This window comes from Pseudonaja textilis, unplaced genomic scaffold (genome assembly GCF_049901715.1).
Source record: "Pseudonaja textilis isolate UNSWEBS1 unplaced genomic scaffold, rPseTex1.2 PTEXCTG362, whole genome shotgun sequence".
NCBI lineage: Eukaryota > Metazoa > Chordata > Lepidosauria > Squamata > Elapidae > Pseudonaja > Pseudonaja textilis.
Window position 1 is genome coordinate 2,128 of NW_028262635.1, and position 6,214 is coordinate 8,341.

Sequence of the window (6,214 nt, forward strand, 5' to 3'; positions counted from 1 at the left end):
AAGAGGCAATCGAATCATACCAGGAAACAGTCCATATCAATCGTAAGGAGATAAGCAACAAGGTTACAGTCCTACGGTCACAAGCGGGAGGGGAGGGGCGATAAGGAGGGACGAGAGAAGGTGAATGGTCATAGTAGTGCAGACTTAGTCACGAGTTGGACAGCGGAGGGGAATTCTTGGTTTAGCCGAGGGATGGCGTGCGAGGAGCAACCCCTCCTCGTGTCGAGTTGTTCCGGGGTGCGGGGTTCTCTTGAGGGTGGGAGTTGAACCAATTTACGTCCAGGTTGGGAGGAGTGTGTAAATATCTTTCCCAGCCCTCTTTGGCACTCGGGGGGCAGCGTACGGGTCCTCCGTGAAAGGCAGGTTGGGAGTAATGGTTCTTTTTGACTCTTCGGAGTCTGTGTCTGTCCTGTTGGTTGCAGAGCCAAGCCGGACAGTGACGGAGGTGCCAGGGACGGACTCCGTAGAACTGAATCCGCTGCTCTCTTGGGCAAAGTTCGACGCCAATTCCTTCTTTGGGGGGAGGGAGGGTGGAAACCCCCTCACCCAACCCCGTGGGGCGACCTTGCACTGCTCCGTGGAGGTAAATGCCCCCCTTGTTTTTCAGGGACGACGACCTGTTTGTGAACCCCAAGGTGCTGACTGACTACCTCCGCCGGAGCCCCAACGTCTCCCACTTCATCCACGGCAACATCTAGCACGCCTCGGCGGTCATGAGGAGGGGCAAGTACGCCATCTCACGGGAGCTCTACCCGCTGGACCACTACCCCAACTTTGCCTCCGGAGGCGGGTTCATCATGTCGCGGCAGAGTCTGCCGGCCCTCCACCGAGCCTCCCTGGCGCTACCCGTCTTCCCCCTGGACGCACGTCTACCTGGGCTTCCTGGCCCTGATGGCCGGGATCCCCCACCGGCACGACCAGGCCTTCAAAGTCTGGGGCATCCCCAAGGACGAGCTCTCGGCCTACCGGAAGGCCATTTCCATCCACGGGGTCAGCCTGGAGAGGATAGAGGAGGTTTGGAGGCAGCTGGAGGGCCCCCCAAAGAAGACCTGGGCCTGGTCTTAAGGTGTCGCGGCCCTCGGTCGAGTCGGACTCCGAGGGAGAGAAGGAAGAGCCGACGGGGAGTAGAGGGGGTTGTGGAGGAGGCTAAGGAGGGGAAGAGGCCGTCTGGGCGGTCTGAGGAAGAACCAGGCCCATCCCCTCGTCATTCTAGGACAGGCAGGGAGGAATGCAGAAGGGAGCAACATGGCTTGCAAGAGAGGAAGCGGCTCTGATCCCCCTCATGGGTTGCAGCAGGGGAGACTAGGATATAAGAGAGACGGTTACAACACAGCGTTGCCGGAAGCAAAGTGTGTTTTCTTTGGGGGCTGAAGTTATCTCGGTTACCCTCCTTCCAACCGACTGTGCCTTGTTATCGCCTTGAAGTTGGTCGCGACTTCTCCTTTCATCGTGGTTTGTTTTGGTTTGTTCTTTCACCTCGTCTCCGCTCATTCCGTTCGGGCCGTACGGCTTTCTTTGGAAGATGACTTTTTGGGGAGTATGTTTTCTCTCCCCAACGGAGTCTGACGGGACCACGGGGGGGGCCCCAAGCGGGAGGCCTTGAAAAGGACGTCGACTTACGTGTCGGAGTTTGATCCGGTCGGGCTACCCTCTGGGTCGTCGCATCGCGCCCGCCACCCGCCGCGATCGGGGGAGGGAACAGGTCCTCGGGGGAACGGGAGGGGAGCACCTTGAACGGAAGGGTGGCCCACTTCCGCTGTGGGCCCTGGGGACACGGCCCGCCTGAACAGGGGCGGGGAACCGTCAACGAGACGGCCTCTACTACCACCGCCGGTTCCCGGAGTACGAAAACCCATCCGTGGTGAAGAAGCCGCGCCTCAAAAAAATGAGCCCGCTGTCAGTCTCGCTCCAACTTCAGCTGTTAGAAAGAGAGACTCTCGACTTGGCCGGATTGAAGTGATACTAGGTTTTATATATATATAATATATATATATATTTTAATATATGTATATTTATATATATAAATATATATATATATATATATATAAATTTTTATTTTTAGACAAACATCGAAAAAACATCAAGGTCAAACATCAAACCATCTTTCAATTTCGTACAGCGTCGCGCACCATCACCGTTCTAGTTTAAATCAGTCCTCATCCTGTAGATCCATTATGTTAATAGTTAATTAATTGTTAATCATTAATTACTGGGTAGACTTACTAATAATATCCCATCATTTGATGCGAGCAAATTTGATGCAATTTCTACTTAGCCTACTTGGTCATATTCAATCCATCATCGCCAATCTATTCGGTAATAAAACATTCGGACGTGACTTTATCGCCACCGTTCGATTTGTATGAGGAAGGATTATAAAATATTTCATTTCCTTGTTTCCTTAATCTAACCATTGATAAAATAAATCCCACATCTTATAAAATGGTTTATCTTCTTCCTCTCCGATTTCCAATGTCAATATCCTCATTTTTGCGCACTCATTTTCTTCATTCACTTCCTGTTCCTTTTTTCCAATTTTTGAACAAATACGATTCTGGCCGCTGTTAATATATTTACAATAGATCAGTTCTCGGCTGTATATTTCAGGTATAATAAAAATAAAAATATCTCTGGTTTTAAATCTATGTGCTTTTTTTAAATTTAAATTTTAAATCTATGTGCTTTTTAAATTTAAATTTTAAACCTATGTGCTTTTTTTAAATTTAAAATTTAAACCTATGTGCTTTTTTTTAAATTTAAATTTTAAACCTATGTGCTTTTTTTAAATTTAAATTTTAAACCTATGTGCTTTTTTTAAATTTAAATTTTAAACCTATCTGTTTTTTTTAAATTTAAATTTTAAACCTATGTGTTTTTTTTTAATTTAAATTTTAAACCTATGTGTTTTTTTTAATTTAAATTTTAAACCTATGTGCTTTTTTAAATTTAAATTTTAAATCTATGTGCGTTTTTTAAATTTAAATTTTAAACCTATGTGCTTTTTTTCGGTCATTTTTTTCCCCCCAGCCAGGTGTGTGGATTTTAGTCCAACATGAAGTGATTGTGTTATAGGGGGAAATAACACACGGATTTGCCGGTTACGCCTAAGAAAGTATGGAACCGACCCTGGTCCTTTGGAGGTCATCTAGTCCACCCCCACCCCACCCTCATATACTCTCTCCTGTCTCCCTGGTCCTTTTGTTCCTTCAAATCAGATGGAAGTCAGATGAACAGAGTTGGAAGGGACCTTGTAGGTCATCTAGTCCAACCCCCTGCCCTCAAATATTGGAAGGCTGCTCTCCTGCCTCCCCTGGTCCTTTTGTTCCTTCAGAAATCAGATTAACAGAGTTGGAAGGGACCTTGTAGGTCATCTAGTCCAACCCCCCGCCTCGAATACCGGAAGGCTGCTCTCCTGCCTCCCCTGGTCCTTTTGTTCCTTAAAATCAGATTATGAGTTGGAAGGGACCTTGTAGGTCATCTAGTCCAACCCCACCGCCCTCAAATACTGGAAGGCTCCTCTCCTGCCTCCCCTGGTCCTTTTGTTCCTTAAAATCAGATGAACAGAGTTGGAAGGGACCTTGTAGGTCATCTAGTCCAACCCCCACCGCCCTCAAATACTGGAAGGCTGCTCTCCTGCCTCCTCTGGTCCTTTTGTTCCTTAAAATCAGATGAACAGAGTTGGAAGGGACCTTGTAGGTCATCTAGTCCAACCCCACCGCCCTCAAATACTGGAAGGCTGCTGTCCTGTCTCCCTGGTCCTTTTGTTCCTTAAAATCAGATTATGAGTTGGAAGGAACTTGTAGGTCATCTAGTCCAACCCCTTCTACCCTCAAATACCGGAAGGCTGCTCTCCTGCCTCCCCTGGTCCTTTGTTCCTTAAAATCAGATTAGGAGTTGGAAGGGACCTTGTAGGTCATCTAGTCCAACCCCCTTCTGCCCTCAAATACTGGAAGGCTGCTCTCCTGTCTCCCCTGGTCCTTTTGTTCCTTAAAATCAGATTCTGAGTTGGAAGGGACCTTGTAGGTCATCTAGTCCAACCCCTTCTGCCCTCAAATACTGGAAGGCTGCTCTCCTGTCTCCCTGGTCCTTTTGTTCCTTAAAATCAGATTAACAGAGTTGGAAGGGACCTTGTAGGTCATCTAGTCCAACCCCCTGCCCTCAAATATTGGAAGGCTGCTCTCCTGCCTCCCCTGGTCCTTTTGTTCCTTCAAATCAGATGAAAGTCAGATGAACAGAGTTGGAAGGGACCCTGGAGGTCATCTAGTCCAACCCCTTCTGCCCTCAAATATTGGAAGGCTGCTGTCCTGCCTCCTCTGGTCCTTTTGTTCCTTAAAATCAGATGAACAGAGTTGGAAGGACCTTGTAGGTCATCTAGTCCAACCCCACCGCCCTCAAATACTGGAAGGCTGCTGTCCTGCCTCCTCTGGTCCTTTTGTTCCTTAAAATCAGATGAACAGAGTTGGAAGGGACCTTGTAGGTCATCTAGTCCAACCCCCACCGCCCTCAAATACTGGAAGGCTGCTGTCCTGTCTCCCTGGTCCTTTTGTTCCTTAAAATCAGATTAACAGAGTTGGAAGGGGCCTTGTAGGTCATCTAGTCCAACCCCTTCTACCCTCAAATACCGGAAGGCTCCTCTCCTGCCTCCCCTGGTCCTTTTGTTCCTTAAAATCAGATGAACAGAGTTGGAAGGGACCTTGTAGGTCATCTAGTCCAACCCCCACCGCCCTCAAATACTGGAAGGCTGCTCTCCTGCCTCCTCTGGTCCTTTTGTTCCTTAAAATCAGATGAACAGAGTTGGAAGGGACCTTGTAGGTCATCTAGTCCAACCCCACCGCCCTCAAATACTGGAAGGCTGCTGTCCTGTCTCCCCTGGTCCTTTTGTTCCTTAAAATCAGATTATGAGTTGGAAGGGAACTTGTAGGTCATCTAGTCCAACCCCTTCTACCCTCAAATACCGGAAGGCTGCTCTCCTGCCTCCCTGGTCCTTTTGTTCCTTAAAATCAGATTAGGAGTTGGAAGGACCTTGTAGGTCATCTAGTCCAACCCCTTCTGCCCTCAAATACTGGAAGGCTGCTCTCCTGTCTCCCCTGGTCCTTTTGTTCCTTAAAATCAGATTCTGAGTTGGAAGGGACCTTGTAGGTCATCTAGTCCAACCCCTTCTGCCCTCAAATACTGGAAGGCTGCTCTCCTGTCTCCCCTGGTCCTTTTGTTCCTTAAAATCAGATTAACAGAGTTGGAAGGGACCTTGTAGGTCATCTAGTCCAACCCCCGCCCTCAAATATTGGAAGTCGGCTCTCCTGCCTCCCCTGGTCCTTTTGTTCATTCAAATCAGATGAAAGTCAGATGAACAGAGTTGGAAGGGACCCTGGAGGTCATCTAGTCCAACCCCTTCTGCCCTCAAATATTGGAAGGCTGCTGTCCTGCCTCCTCTGGTCCTTTTGTTCCTTAAAATCAGATGAACAGAGTTGGAAGGGACCTTGTAGGTCATCTAGTCCAACCCCCACCGCCCTCAAATACTGGAAGGCTGCTCTCCTGCCTCCTCTGGTCCTTTTGTTCCTTAAAATCAGATGAACAGAGTTGGAAGGGACCTTGTAGGTCATCTAGTCCAACCCCCACCGCCCTCAAATACTGGAAGGCTGCTGTCCTGTCTCCCCTGGTCCTTTTGTTCCTTAAAATCAGATTAACAGAGTTGGAAGGGGCCTTTGTAGGTCATCTAGTCCAACCCCCTTCTACCCTCAAATACCGGAAGGCTCCTCTCCTGCCTCCCTGGTCCTTTTGTTCCTTAAAATCAGATTAACAGAGTTGGAAGGGACCTTGTAGGTCATCTAGTCCAACCCCTTCTGCCCTCAAATACCGGAAGGCTGCTCTCCTGCCTCCCCTGGTCCTTTTGTTCGTTAAAATCAGATTATGAGTTGGGAGGGACCTTGTAGGTCATCTAGTCCAACCCCCTCTGCCCTCAAATACTGGAAGGCTGCTCTCCTGTCTCCCCTGGTCCTTCTTCTCTTCCCTAGACCAGCCAGGCCCAGTTCCTGCAACCGTCCGTCGTGTGTTTGAGCCTCCAGTCCCCTAAAACCATCTCCGTTGCTCTTCTCTGCACTTTTTCCAGAGTCTCCACATCCTTTTTTTTTAATAATGTGGAGACTTTTGAGGTTCCCCTCCCCCCCGTTAGGAGAATGAGCGCAACACAGGGAGACATAGTGAGAGTCGTGAAGAA

The 6,214-nt window shown here is 48.6% G+C and overlaps 1 pseudogene; it reads left to right on the top strand.

The window, feature by feature from the left end:
• The first annotated feature begins 585 nt into the window (after positions 1-585).
• LOC148123804 (UDP-GlcNAc:betaGal beta-1,3-N-acetylglucosaminyltransferase 7-like) lies at positions 586-1,976 on the top strand (annotated as a pseudogene).
• The last annotated feature ends 4,238 nt before the right edge of the window (positions 1,977-6,214 follow it).